Source organism: Fukomys damarensis, unplaced genomic scaffold, assembly GCF_012274545.1.
Source record: "Fukomys damarensis isolate Sample0158 unplaced genomic scaffold, DMR_v1.0_HiC HiC_scaffold_4, whole genome shotgun sequence".
Classification (NCBI taxonomy): Eukaryota; Metazoa; Chordata; class Mammalia; order Rodentia; family Bathyergidae; genus Fukomys; species Fukomys damarensis.
The window spans coordinates 30,985,343-30,999,173 of record NW_022900916.1 but is presented as its reverse complement, the minus strand read 5'-3'; the positions used below and the strand labels follow the sequence as shown (position 1 = coordinate 30,999,173).

Here is a 13,831-nt window from a genome sequence, read left to right as displayed (position 1 = left end):
TAGAATATTAAAAACAAGTCCTATTTTAACATTGTATATAGGGTCAGCTAGATCTTTTCCATACTTGTGAAAATAAGAAAAAAAATCAGTACTGGGTGTGTCACTTAGTGATAGAGCACTTGTCTAGCATGCATGAGGCCCTGGGTTTGATCTCAACAAAGAAAAAAAATATGATATATATTATGAATATAGTATATGCGTCAGCAAAAAAGGGTTAAATTGAAGGTCATAAGTTTCACTATCTAATCTGCTCTTTGATGATGCCAAGACCAAGTCTCAACATTCCCTTTAAATTATCCATGCAATTAGCTGCATCTATGATTCCTAAACATCTAGTAATGAGTATGAAGCATATATAATAAATGTGTGTTTACAATGAGATATAAAACATTAATGGATTATTTTAAATTAATTAGTAGCCATCATTAAAATAATATAGTTGAAGAATTAAATTTCTAAATTCATCACCCAATAATGATTTTAATAATAAAGATTTTAAATGTATAGTTGTCTAAATTATATATCCAAAGGACTTGATGGATTATTTAAATTCTAAAAATAATTTAAAGATAGATTCTAACAACTGAATAATCTCTTTATGTTGCTTATACCCAATATGGGCAGTAACTCTGCAAATTGATCTGAGGGCATGCTAGAGGTCTGTTACTATGGCAACTAAATGCAGAAAACTAACCTTCTAAACACCGCTGTCATAGAATGAAGACAGGTGGCTGGCTAATCTTTTTTTTTTTTTATTGAATTCATGTTTAATAATTACAGGCACTGTGTCCCCGTCCCCCCTTCCCAGGCAGCAGCAAGGGTGGTGCGGGGGCTGGGGCAAGTGCCCCCGCAAGACACCGAATTTCAAGACTTTCTATATAATATATCTCTGCCCCGGGGGAAGGAGAGGGACACCTGGCACATCCTGGAGGCAGCCCCAGCCTTCCTGCCTCTTCAGCCACTTTCTAGCTCAGACACATCGCACTACAGGCACCTGCTGCCACCCCCTCCGTTGCCCCTCCCTGCAGTCCAGGAGGGGGGGCGGGCGTTGGCGTCCCTGGCGCTCACGTCCCCAGCCCCACCCACCCTCAGTTGTGTCAGACTCCTCCTCCTTAGCCTCCCAAGCCATTTGAAGAAGGCTGTGACAGATTTTAGGGCCACGCCTTTGCCCAACTGCTCAGCGGGGTCCTTGCTGCTCTCCCAGCTGTAGAGTGCTTCCTCCTCCACCACCACGTCATCGAAGAACATTCGAAGCAGGTTGGGGGCTGCCACTACAAGGCCTGGAGGGCATAGAGCGCTTGTAGCTCCTTCTGTTCGTCACATGGGTGCTTCTGTAGCAGTCACTCTTGTGCTTTCAGCACCGCAACATCCACTTGGAGAGAAGACTCGGATAATCGCAGAACAGCTGTCGTGAGGGCTTGAGCTAACGTGCTAGATGCTCTGCTGCTTGCTCAGATTGTCTTCCATCCAGTGGAACACCTGCTGGTTACTGTTGCCCTCCTGCCGCAGCTTCTCCAGCTGCTTGCTCAGCTCCTCAAAGGGGAGTGCCCTCTGCCCAGGGGCATCCGACTCCTGTCCCGGAGTATACTCCACCTTCTGTTCAGCAGCGAATGCATTAACATCTTGGCCATCGGGTAGAAACTCCTTCCAGCTGAGCTCAGCCTCTCGCCATAGCATCCCCACCTTTTTGGGACCCATGCTTTTGCATAGGAGCCCTACGATCTCCAATAAGAGGGAAGCAGCTTTTCCCGAAGGTCTCCAAGGCTTTGTAATCTCCCTGAACAGTTCTCCCGTGGGCACCCCACCTTCCTGCAGAATGGGCATTACCAGTTCTGCCAGGTAAAGCCACACACGGGGGATGCCAATCTCCATGTCCTCAGCCAATCCCAGGGTTTCACACAGCCCTCGGTAGTTCTGGGCGGTGGAGAGGTGCCCGGCACACAGCAGCCCCTGGTGCAGCTTCCCCATGTGCTCACGCGATGGGGCTGCGCTCCAGCATGGACTGGTTACTGTGCCGCACAAAGATGAAGAGCAGGGAGGGCGAGGCCAGCTCCTGCACACACCGCACTGCTTCCTTCACGTCTTTGAGATGGAGATGCTCCTCAGTGATGGCCTTGGACTTCTTCTCCGGCTCCTCCTCAGGCAGCAGCCTTCAGGGGTTCACTAGTGGGAGCACGGCTTCCAGCTTCACAGTGTCCCGGCTCCAGTCCCGGTCCTCCGTGAGGCTCGCGGTCTTGTGCAATCCCTCAGGCTGGGAAGGACGCTCTCTATTCCGCTCTTTCACTTCTTTGCTGAAACTTCGCTTGGTGGTGGGTGTCCACGCAGGATCTGATCGGTCCCCACAGTTCCCACCCCGTTCATTCTGCTCTACTCGATCCCCCGGTCCCCAGCTTTCTCCCTTCGTTCCCGGCTCAAGGTGCTCCTCTGTACCACTCATTTGTTATCTGTGCTCTCCCTAGGTACTGCCTATTGAAGGTCTGAGAAGCCATTCAAGGTACTAGAGGCTGGACGAGCAGGTTCTGATGCTGCATTGGAGGGCTTGGCTCCTTAGCCCCCACTGCTACCCTTGCCCCAGCTCAGTCTCCTTCCTGGTGCAAAGAGCTGATTGTTGGACTCAGCGGAGCCAGGCTTTGTGATCTTGGTGAGTCTTGAGGTGTCAATGGGGCAGCTGCCTTTGCTGATGGGGACTGTGTTCCAGCTACCATCGTCCACAAGTGGGAGGCCATGACTACTGGGCGGGCCTGGAGGGCCTCCCCAATGCTTGTAGCTGCCCTTGGCCATGAGCTGCTGCACTTTGATATGTTTGCAATGCTTCATCTTGGCCTCCTTGTGGATCTGCTCAATAGTCTTGGAACCCTGATCTCCATGGTGTGGTACCCAATTTCTCTGTCACAGATCCAGCACATCCTGAAGCATAAAGCAGATGCGAGATGACTACTTCTTTTCTTTAATGATCATTTCCATCTGGTTGAAATACTGATCCATTCATGGCTTGGCTCCCCCAATGGTGGTGAGAAGGTGGCAGGGGCATTCCAGGGACTCCTCATCATGGTTCTTAAGTAGTCTGACCACGCAGTCATGCATAATCACTTAGTTAACATCCTGAACTTGAACAACTCACCGATAAACTTGATGTTCCCTAAAGAGCACCATCAGGCAGTGTCCCGAGCCTCTTCTAACTCCTTCAGACGGCCCCGCTCCTCTGCCATAGCAGCTTCATCCATTTCCTTTTGCTTTTTCTCAAAAACTTCATCATCATCTTTGTCTTTCTCAAACTTCTTCTGACATCGATTCAATAACAGTTTTCGGAAGTTAACTGTCACCAATGGCTTTTCTGTAGTGGGCACTTTCAGCGCCATGAGGCAGTGGCACATGTTGGAAGTTGGGCTCTGAAATGGTCTTCTTGAAGATGAGGTCAGTGACTCCTTTCAGGTGGTCCTCAGTGTTGAGGGCAGCTGTGTCACTTGCTTCATCAGCTGCTGGAACATCTGGAGTGTGAGCTTATTCAGGATGGAGCACAGTCTACAGAAGAGGTCCTGGGTCTCAGTGCCATCAGCATCCTCTTCCCCCCATTTGTTATCATCTGCTGTCTGCTTGCTGCTGGGCTTCCAGGCCTTTTCTGCTTTATTCAGTTTTATACATTCAGTCATTAACACTGTGGCAATGATCTTTTTTTTTTTTTGGTACCGGGGATGGAACTCAGGACCTTACGCAGGCAGGCACCAGAACCACTGAGCTAAATCCCGGGAGATGTAGCAATGATCTTGCATGGTTCTTTTCAGGAGCCCTGCTGAGAGCACCTCGGTTCCAATCCAGCCAGCCCTCAGGGCAGCTCCCCACCTGGCCCACCCCTCAGGGGCCCACGACTGCTAAGGGCTGGTTGGCCAAGGTTGGCAAAGGATGGAGTGAAGTCTGGGTCACAGTTTATGCTGGGTAGTCTTGAGGGATCCAGCAGCCACAGCGGACTCTTATTGGCCTTGTCCAGCACCACGTCAGTGATATGGGGCAACCTCTCCAGCTTCTGCATGCTGGCAAAGATGAACTGAAAGCCAAGCAGGAACTCTTGGTTGTAACGCTTTTTCTCCTCAAGATTAGTGGCTCCCACTGATCTGACTGAATGTTCTCAGCATTCTGGATTTTGTCCTCCTTGCTTCCTTGGGCCTCAGGGGCACACCACTGCCCTCCGACTCTGGGCCTGGGTTGTTGCCTACAGGAGGCTGATTCTCTGCCTCTGGTACTAGTGGGTTTGCCCCTTTGAAGGCATCTAGGAGGTCTCCCACAGCCTCCTTATTTAGCTCCTTAATCTTCCATCTTCTCCTTGGCACAGATACTGCCCCTTGGGTGGCTGCCGCCACCTCCAAATTTGGGGATGAGTGGCTGAGACAGGTGGACTTTCTAGGGAGAGATCCTCTCCACCCTTCTCATTCTTGGCTTCAGCTTCTCTTCCTTCTTCCTGTTCCTCCTCCTCTTCCTCCTCTTCTTCCATTTCCTCCTCCTGAGGAGAAGCATCTAGAGAATTGAAGATGAAGTGGCAGAGAGGATGGGGGGCACTGACACAGTAACCTCCTTAGCCTGCTCCTCTGGCTCACTGACCAGGCTCAAGTCTGCAGTTGGTGGTGAGGAGGCTCCGTTGAGCAGTTCCTTGGGTTGGGCGGTTGGAGCAATGGGCTCAGGATATTCTGAAGGGCAAGCCACAGGCAGAAGAGGGGCAACCTCTGGGCTTGACTCCACCTCTGGTCCCAGCTCCTTGGATGGCACTCTACCATTAGCCTCAGGAACTTCTACCATGTGAGATTCCAGGGGGTCAGGAATCTGCAGCGGACTGGAAGAGAACTTGGATACTGGAATTGGTGTGCTAAGTGTCACTTCTAATTCCAGTTTGGGTTGGCAAGAGGAGTGGGTTCTGGAGAGAGGCAATATAGCTCTTCAGTTTCATGGGAGATGGGAGTTGATTCTTCTACAGACATTTGTATCATCTGAGTTGTCATAGTGTCCCCAGGAAGAGAGAGAACACCGAGATTAGGCTAAGACCCAGGTTCCAAGATTGGGAGTGGAGATGGGGTAGGAGATAGTGATGAAGGCTGGGACTCTGAAGGGCTGTGCTTTGGGCCAGGCAGTCCTGGCAGGCTCCCAAGGAGTACTCAAGGAGTGTTCCCTGAGACTGGTCATCTGGCCAGACAATGACAGCGACCTGGGGGTCTCCCCATTAGGTTCAGGCTCCAAACCGCCTCCCTTGTGGGGAGGGGTGGGTGTGGAGGCAGTTCGGGCTCCAGACTTGACCTCCTCCGTGATATCTTTCCCTCCTTGGTTTGGATCTCAAATTCGGATAGTTTTACTTTCCCTCTTGGGAGCTATCTGGGGTGGCTGGCTCAGTGAAGCCGGGGAGGGGTCCCACCAGCAGGAAACTGCTCCACGCTTTGGGCTGGGTAGTAGGCTACAGCGTAGGTCCCAAACTCAGTAGGACTTGCACCCACATAGAAGCTTGGGGCTCTTGGCTGCACAGGGTACTGCTATGTTGGGACAACATATGTGGAACGCCCCTTTCTGGGGAATGTAGTAGGCCCCCTGGGAGGCCGAGTAGGAGATCTGGGAAGGGATCATCATTACTTGGGATCCAGCAGGGTAGACAGCTGGGCCAGGGAGGGCAGGGGCTGCACTCTGCAGAAGGCTGCACTGCTGTGGGGCTGGGTCGGGGTAGGGTAGAGCGCTGCCGGGGCCGAGAAGGCGTGTTCATTTGTTTCGCTGGTGGCGTATTGAACACCACCCGCGCAGTCTGCCCCGGGGGAAACGCTGGCTGGGGGAGACCGGGATGGGCGGGTGGCCTGTGGGCTGTGGAGTTCATTTCCTTTGGTGCCACATCAGGGTCCCCCCAGCGCCTTCAGTCTCCTTCAGTCCGCGCAGCCGAGGCCCACGCAGCCGCACAGACCTAGTCCACCACCATTTCCGGTTCTCCGCACTGGCCCAGCCAGCCGCCCCCCACTTCCCCCGCAGGCGCAGCCCACGTGACCGGCGCCGTACCTAATCTTGACTAGTGCTTTTCGTTCTCATCTTTCATGGCTTTACTGGCAGCTCCTTCCTTTGATTCTTAAAGGTGATGCGCGAGGCAATTACGAGGCTTTCTTACTCATGCGTGTCTCCTTCGCATAACATTGTCTAGTTGATCCCCGTGAGATTTACCCCATGACAGATAATTTTTTCCTCCTCCTACCATTACACACTAAAAGAAGCACTAAGTGGAAAATATATCCATATGCAATGTGCTAAAGGCATTTCTCAATTACATATATGTTATCTCAGAATCAATGTATAGAGTTTTTTAGACATTTGATAATACTGATTAGAAGAAAAGGCAAAATCATTGGTGATAACTTAAAAAATTGTCAATGTTTGGGTAATCCTCGTATATAAACTTGTTAACATGTCCCACTATGCTAAAGCAGTGTATTTGTCTTTGCATAACCCTCATGACACTGTGATGCAGCACACAATACATTTATTCATGTACAGGTGCACAGCGAGTTCTTTGTAGCCTCGGGTTCCACATCCTTGGATTCAACCAAGGAGGGAAAATACATTTTAAAAATTGTGTGTGTGCTAAGTAGTACAGATTTTTTCTTGCCATTACTTCTTCAACAATACAGTATAACAACTATGTATATGGCATTTACATTGTGTTAGGTATTATAAATATTAGATATGATTTAAGGTATACTTAAGATATGCATAGGTTATATGCAGATAGTATGTTATTATATAAGGAACTAGCATCTGCAGATCTTGGGATTTGCAGGAGTCCTAATTCTATTTGGTTCATATAACCCACTATCATATAAATCCAGAGAAAAAAGGACGGAAAAAAATGTGCCATACAACCACTGAGGTGGATGAGGTTATCTTCAGGATAATGAATATTATCAGTTTTTTTAAAGAAACATTTAAAAATAACTCATAACAACCCTAAATGTGCATACATCTCACAACAATGCTTCAAAATACAAGAAGCTCAAACTGATAGAACTGAGACAAACAGAAAGATCCACAAATATAATCCAAGATTTCAGCAGTCCTCTCTCATAACTGACAGAATAGGAAGAAAAATCATTATGGACAGAAAAGATTTGAAAAATCTAACAAGCAACTTGATCTAGTTGATTTTTATAAAACTATACTCAATAACAGAAGAATAGACAGGTTTTTGAAGTACACATGAAACACTAAGATGGCCCACATCTGAATCATAAAATAAATCTCTATAACATTTAAAGGACTGGAATAATATATTTTCTGAGACCAAAACAGAATTACATTAGAATCAATTAGGGATAGGGATGGAGGTCAGTGGTACAGCACTTGCTTAGCACACACAAGGCCATGAGTTTGGTTCCCAGCACTGCTAAAAACATGAGAGTAAACTAGCAATAATATCCTCAAACTCAAATATTTGAAAATTAGAGAGAAAGCTATAAATATCCATGAGAAAAACAAAATAGAGAAATTAAAAAATATTAAAGTAAAATAAAAATACAACCTGCAACAGGATGAAAATGGCCTGATAAAAGATACCTATGCTCTAATCCAAGAAATCTGTGGATATTATCTTATATGTCAGCAGAAAGGCTCTCTATATCATTAAACTAAGGACGTTGAGAAGGGAGGATTATCCTGGGTCACCAGGCATGGGCCCTATATACAATCCTATGTATCCCAATGCTAGAGGCACAGGGAGATTTGGTCATAATGGAAACTATAGAACACAGACAGAGTTTAGAAGATGCTGGCCTAGAAGATTGGTGTGATGTGACCACAAGCTAAGGAATGCTGGCAGCCACCAGACATTGGCCCTGGCCGGCAATAGATTCTTCCCCACAGTCTCTGAATGGTGTAATGTTTTGCTTTCTCAGACTTCTCACCTTAGAACTATGAGAGAATAAGTTTCTGTTGTTTTAAGCCACCAAGTTTGTGGTGGTTTGTTACAGAAACCAATTCATTGCTCATGTTCATAATGAACTAAAAATCTATAAAGGTTCTTAATAGTAATCTAAACAGGGAGGGGCTAGTACATGAAGAAATACAGTTCTATACTTTTCAAATCTATTAGGATTGAATATTTTATGGTTTCCTTGGTAATCTTATTTTCACTTTACTACTTGTAAATAAAACCAGAAATGTTTCTATAGTGTCACTTCCCTAGAGGGAGATTTGTGATTAACCCTGCATGACAATGCACAAAAGCTGAAATCTCCACTCACTTTTCTTTGCTTTTGTGTTTTTCTGTAAAAGGAAAAGGCTTTGCCTACTTCTATGGGAGGGTTATCTGGTACACTTTTATTTATTACCTCTTAGGTCTTGGAACATGGTTATATGAAATTTAAATGATTGTGTAACAATTGCATGTTTTTTAAGACAATTTTTCCCTGCCAGCTAGCTCACAGAAATCTTGTAATTTATCTGCAGCTAATTTTCACATCATTGATAGAGGCTAGTGATGAAAGCCCTAACTGATATTTCATGATGTTCTCTATATTTGTTGGAGCGTTCTGTTCCCTTATCTCTATTTCTGTGACTTGAATGGCAGCAGGAACTGTCTCTCCTATACAAAGCTGAAACAAATGTATTGCTACTTCTTAAATATTAATCAGACCAGGTAATAACTTTGCCATTCAGACCTGGGGGACAGTAAATCCTCTGTCATCACATGTTCTGGAGGCTCCTGCCATGCAGTCTTTGTGGCTGTGTGGGGACACCAATGGGCTTCAAAGATTTCAGGACAAAGCCAGGTATGGTGGCACATGCTTATAATCCTAGCATTCTAGGAAGCTGAGGCAGGAGGATCACAAGTTTGAACCCAGCCTGGGCAACTTAGTGAGGTACTATCTCAAGATAAAGAATGAAAAAGGACTGGTATGTAGCTGTATGAAGGCTCTAGTTTTAATTCTCAGTACCACCACCACCAAAAAAATCAGGACAAGTAGGTAGGTTAGGAGGCTCCCACGTCTTATATACTAAGACCTTACCTGCCACTTGGCTCCTTCTGCCAAAGGATCAGCATGGTGTACCAGTGCTGTTCTGCACATGAGAAGTGACACACAAGGTGCCAGGAAATCATAGCATTGAATTTGCTTTTCTAGAGGGGGTGACTTCCTGAGTACCATTAAACTGGATCCTTAAAATGGTGGCTCACAGCGGGGTGTAGTGGTGCATGCCTGTAATCCCAGCACTCAGAAGGCTGAGACAGGAGGATTGCTGTGAGTTTGAGACCAGCCTGGGCTACACAGTGAGTTCCAGGGCAGTCTGAACTACATAGCGAGAAACTGTCTCAAAAAACAAAAAACAATAAAAACCCCCAAACAAACAAACAAACAAAAAAACAGTGGCTCACAGACTTTAATGTGCAAGAGAAACACCAGCAAGCATGAAAAAAATGAAAGTTCCCTGGCTTCAGCCTTAGAGACTCAATCCAGTAGATCTGGATGGGGCCGCAGAAACAAGCTCTTTAGGATTTTCTAGTATTGATTATTTAAAATCACTGGGCTACAGTTTCCTCCGTTGGAGTAAATGAACAAAAGGCAGCTTTGTGTACCAAGACTCTATGAAGTAATGCTCTGTTCTTCAGTAGTTACACTGATTCCTTCAGTTCTCTTTTGCTGTCTGTTCACTCATACCCAAAACTGCAAATACACATAATATTCCAAAGGCATGGGAAAAAGTCTCCATTTGTCCTTAGCAGTCAGTCACCCAAGCTTTTCATCCAAGTAAATGGTGGCATCTACTATTGCAGTTTTCTGTGTATTCTAAAGATACCTTATATTGGCAAATATAAGTACAGACATATATATATATTTTTTTTTTCTTCCTGTAATATAACACACAATGTTATGTACCTAGCTTTAAAAAAATCTTTCACCTCATATACTTTGGAAACCTTTTTGTATGACTACATAGAGATCATTCTCATTTTTTTGTAAAAAAATGCTGCATAGCGTTCCATGGTATTGATGGTGTAATTATTTGTACAGTTTTTGTGCGTGTGTGTGTGTGTATGTGTGTGCATGTGTGATTGGGGATTGAACCGAGGGCCTTTGCACCGAGCCACATCTCCACACCTTAAAAAAAAAAATAAAAAAAAAAAATCTCGAAACAGCATCTGGATAAGTTGTTCAGGTTGGGCTGCAGATTGTTGGTATTACAGGTGTGAGCCACCTAGCCTGGCATCAGTCTTTCCATAGGTGGTGTTTTCTCCCCATCTTTGCTAGTACAAATAATGTACAATGGCTGACCTTGTGCTCCTTTGACACCTATGTCAGTGCATCTGTAGGATACATTGCAGAAGGGCAATCATTGGTCCATGTCTATACGTACATTCCTTATTCTGAGAGATATTGCCAAATTGTCCTCCATGGAGGTTTGAGTTTTGCTTATCTGATAGGTGGAAATACTACCTTGTATATTTGATTCACAGGTGACTTTGAGCGTCTTTTCAAGGGCCGGGGTAGCACTATATTAAAACCTTGAATTATCTCTTCTCCTTTGATACGGTCTTTTCTTATTAATTTATAAAAGACAGAATCTGTGTTTTGGCAACAGACGGACACACACACACACACACACACACACACACACACACAGTGCACCCCTGTACAAATTTACTAGCCCTGGCATGAAATCTTGTCTTTGCTACTTGCTGTGTGCTCTTAGGTGAGTTACTTAAACTCTTCGGGCCATAATATACAAAGGTCTGGCGTATCAACGTGGTCTTCAACCAGGGAGTCGAGTGGGACACACGTATTAAAGACGCGTAAGACAACAGTTTTCCGCTGGGAAATCCTGCCTAGGCGCCAATGCCGAGCACAGCGACCCACCGGCGGGGAGAGGCGCCGGCCTGAAGGTGGGCCTCGCTCCTTAAAGCTCAGGTCTCTCCTCTGGGAGAGCCACACCGAGACAAAAAAATCAAGCAAAGAGGAGCTACTTCTTGATGAAGTCAGTCCCCGGGCCGTCCCTCCAGCAGGCGGAGCCTAGTACTGTAGCCCTGGTGGCCAGAGGCGGGACCCGGGGACCTCGAGCGCTAGGAGGGGAGGGGACAAGAAGGGAGGGAGGGCCCGACGACACGTGACCCGACCAGCTGTTGTCGGGGGCGGCGGGGACCCAGAGCGCTGCGAATCTGGAGGGCGGGGCGCCGCCTTCGCCACTGCAGCCACAGCCCCCGATGTCGCCGCAGTAATCTGGCCGTGGCAGCTCCTGCATCTCGGTGGTCGCTGCCTTCGCACCTAAGGCCGATCCCGGAGTCCATCGCCCAGCAGGTGAGCTGCGACCCTGAGTGCAGGGCGTCCGCAGCGCCCCTTCCCTGGGCGGGTTTCCCCTCGGTCCGCCATCTCCGTCCCTCAGAGCCCACGGTGCTGGCTTAGGCGAGCTGGGGATCTGGGCAATCAGAGGAGAGATGGTCTCGGCTGGGGACAGGGAGACTCGGGATCGGAGGCTGCGGGGGCGCAGGAAAGGGACACCCCACCGCGGGGCTCAGGAGCCTGCCGTCCCGCACTCCCACTTATCCTCCCACTCCTTTAACTCCAAGAACCCCCCTCCCCGCTCTCAGTTGCTTTTCCCGTGTATTTTTCCGGCCCGCCAAGTTGCCGCCCCCCCCCCCCGCTGTATGCCCGCGGGGCAGTCACACCTGCGCTCTGGCCGAGCGAGCCCGGCTCCTTCGCCGAGGTACCTGCGGAGCTGCGAGTTCGCGGCGAACATGGCCGACTGCAGGCTGCGGCCCCGGGCTGGGCTCTGCCCTGGCCCGCGACCACCGCACGTGTCCCGGGGCCTGCGATCTCCTCAGGCCAAAGCATGCTGCTGTTGTCGTTTGTGCAGGCAGTGCTGAGGACTTAATACAACTTCTCCCCAGGCTGCACCTGGGCGTTCTCGGCTGGGTCGGGGTGGTCTGGGCACTTATTTAAAAAGGCACCTGTGTCTTTCCGAGATGTCCTCAGTTTACCTGTGCCTCCTCGCTTTGCTTTTTTGTTTGAGGACCGATTATTTGGCGACCTAACCCTTGAGGTGTACAAAACAGGAGGGATCCTTGAATTTTAGAGAATTGGTGAAAATTAGTAGTTAGGGGTTAAAAACGTCCATTTTCAGCTAAAGAAACTTATTTTCAGTGACTCAAAGCTGACTTGCTAGGGGTTCAAGTAATATGGCTTGTTTTTGCAATTTGGCTTACAAGTACCTTAATCTATGCCCGTGTCTAGCTTCTTGGGGTGTGTGTGTGAACGCGCGCGCGTGCTGTGCTCCATGCCTGGCTAAAGATGCATCACTTGCAGCTGAAACCTATGTTAATTCAAAATGGCAGCATGAAAAATCAGGCCAGGGGGTAAGCAGCACAGACCACAGCCAACAACGGCTGCTCCCAGATTTTAGCCTTGGAGAGAAGTCTCTCCTGGGTTTAAGGTAGGGAGTGATTCCTGTAGCTAGTTAAATTTTAGCATTTGGCAGAGTCCTAGGGGGTGAGTGGGAAGTTTGGAGAGCTGCTATTATTTTCTCTAACTTGTCAAAGCAATACAAAACCACATTTTGATCTGATTTTCCTCAGGCTCAGCTAAAGTTGGCTATATGGCTGCTGATGTCTGATGCACAACTTAGATACTGTTTTGTACCTACAAGCAGCTCTTAAAAGAGGTGGGTGTAGAGTGTAAGAATCAACCTGGAGCAGTGCACATAACAAATACTGTACAAAAGAAAGCTGCCTTGGAAGAGCTGATTTGGCACCATGAGTAAGCACATAGGTAACAGAGAATGGCAAGTTCTTGAAAGGTGACTCATTTTAGATTATTTCCCCTTCCCTTTTCACTGCCTTGCTGCCAGCCATCTTGTCTTTTGGGAAGGAGGAGATGGCAGGAGGAAACAAGTGCTCTGGGGATAATGGAGTATCTAGAAAGTGGGCCAGGAGTGGTAGAGCAGGAGGCATCCTGAGCAAGTTTTCTGTCAACCCCGTTTTTACAGTGAGGAGGCTGAACTGAGCAAGGCAAACAGACCACCAAGGTCATAAAGCTGACCTGAAACTGACAGTGAGAATCCAAGTCCAGGTCCTGCGATTCCCCAGTCTGAAGTTCCACATGCCTCCTTTCAAAGCCTGGGGGAAAAGGGCACCTTTGCCGTTGTTAGGATGGCAAACACTTGAAACCAAGTGGTTCCATGAATTAAAAAATCCTTAGGTATTTAAAGTAAGGGACTTTACCATAGTTTATTTCAAGACCCTTGAACTTCTTTATCTGTGTCCACCTCATGTTCACTAAAGAACTAAAACCTTAATTTCGACCAAAATCTCTGAGGTGGGAAGTATATTATTTCAAAATTAGATGCTTCTGTTTGTGTTTGGCCAACTTATTTGGAAAAAACCCTAAGCGGTCCATTTATCTAGTTTTTTTTTTTTTTTTTGGAGTGTATTAATTGTAAGTAGAAGTAAATAACAACCCATTTTAAAATAACTTGCACTGAAATCAGGTTTATCTATATTTTGCATTTGAAGTTCGCATGTTATGATCAGTGACTCAATCTACTGAAGCAGGAGTAGAGATTGTGTGTGGGTTTAGCGTTTATACAGTGGTGGTGTGGACATGGACGTTCTCATATTCTGTGTTCATAGCCTGTGATGTGGGAAGGAGAAGGGGAGGAGGCAGAGAACAGGAAGGATGTCTTGAGACAGTGGGGTAGATGGATACTAGGTGTGGGTAGATATGTTATGCTGAAGAAAAATGTGCATTAAAAAAAACTTGCATTGGACCGGGGATTTAGCTCAGTGGTGCCGCCGCCTGCCTCGCAAGCTCAAGGACCAGAGTTCGATCCCCGGTAC

The 13,831-nt window shown here is 47.2% G+C and overlaps 1 protein-coding gene and 1 pseudogene across 1 annotated transcript in view; one reads left to right on the top strand and one right to left on the bottom strand.

Annotated features, from left to right (window-relative positions):
• Positions 1–970: 970 nt before the first annotated feature.
• On the bottom strand, positions 971–6,204 carry LOC104865045 (annotated as a pseudogene).
• A 4,877-nt stretch (positions 6,205–11,081) lies between these two features.
• The window catches only part of Scrn1 (secernin 1), a 59,883-nt gene continuing 57,133 nt past the window's right edge, over positions 11,082–13,831 (top strand). Inside the window, exon 1 of the mRNA XM_010628296.2 lies at positions 11,082–11,297. The gene's annotated coding sequence lies outside the window, so the exon portion shown is untranslated. The remainder of the gene's footprint in view (positions 11,298–13,831) is intronic.